This window comes from Solanum tuberosum, unplaced genomic scaffold, assembly GCF_000226075.1.
Source record: "Solanum tuberosum cultivar DM 1-3 516 R44 unplaced genomic scaffold, SolTub_3.0 scf00661, whole genome shotgun sequence".
Classification (NCBI taxonomy): Eukaryota; Viridiplantae; Streptophyta; class Magnoliopsida; order Solanales; family Solanaceae; genus Solanum; species Solanum tuberosum.
This window is the reverse complement of record NW_006239581.1, coordinates 158,184-159,065: the sequence shown is the minus strand read 5'-3', so window position 1 is coordinate 159,065 and position 882 is coordinate 158,184. Positions and strand designations below refer to the sequence as shown.

The 882-nt window shown below is 34.7% G+C and overlaps 1 pseudogene; it reads left to right on the top strand.

Moving 5' to 3' along the window:
* Positions 1-882, top strand: part of LOC102596884 (urea-proton symporter DUR3-like) — a 5,374-nt pseudogene that overhangs the window by 739 nt on the left and 3,753 nt on the right.

Sequence of the window (882 nt, the reverse complement as noted above, 5' to 3'; positions counted from 1 at the left end):
ATGTTTTCCAAAAAGAAAAAAATTATGTTTTTAAAAAATAAAATAAAATTTACCCCCCCTTCCCACCTTCCACTAACCTACCCCTAATTTTTTTTGTTTTCCAAAAACAAAAAAAAAACTGTTTTTCAAAAAAAAAATACCCCCACCCCCAGCACACCCCCGCACCTTCCACCAACCGACCCCTAAATTTTTTTATTTTCCAAAAACAAAAAAAAATCTGTTTTTTCAAAATAAAAAAATTTACCCCCTCTTCCGGGCAGCCCCATTTAAGAAAATTAAAGAAAATATGAGTGATTCATTTAATTTAATATGGGCAAAATGGTTTCACTTCACTTATATGGACTGAAATTGCCAACCCTAGGTGAGGGAAGAGGAAGAGGCATTCTTGTCTTTGGAGCAACCTTTTCCAATTTTCGTTCTTTTTACAAACTTTTTTTTTGTGTAATTCTATAAGGTTTGGCTGGAAAAAAGATATGTTGGTTTGCGTCATACATCAGAATGGTTCAACAGCTGGTAGATATGTGAAAACAGGACTTATTGCAAGTGTAATTGTATCTCAGGTACCAATGTTTTGTTGTTGCCTAATGCCAATCTAGCCAAGAATTGAAACTTTTGTGTTACTCTAAGTTACAATCAACTTAGGGTGTGTTTGGTACGAAGGAAAACATTTTTCGGAAAATGTTTTTCAATTTTCTCATGTTTGGTTGGATAATGTTTTGGAAAATGTTTTCCAAATCAACTCATTTTCCTCAAATTTAAGGAAAATGATTTCCCTTCAGAACTTAAGGAAAACATTTTTTAAAACTCTCTTTCAACTTCATTTTTTCACCCTACCTTGACCCCCCTTCACACACCTCCTACCCAGCCCCCCACCCACTCCAC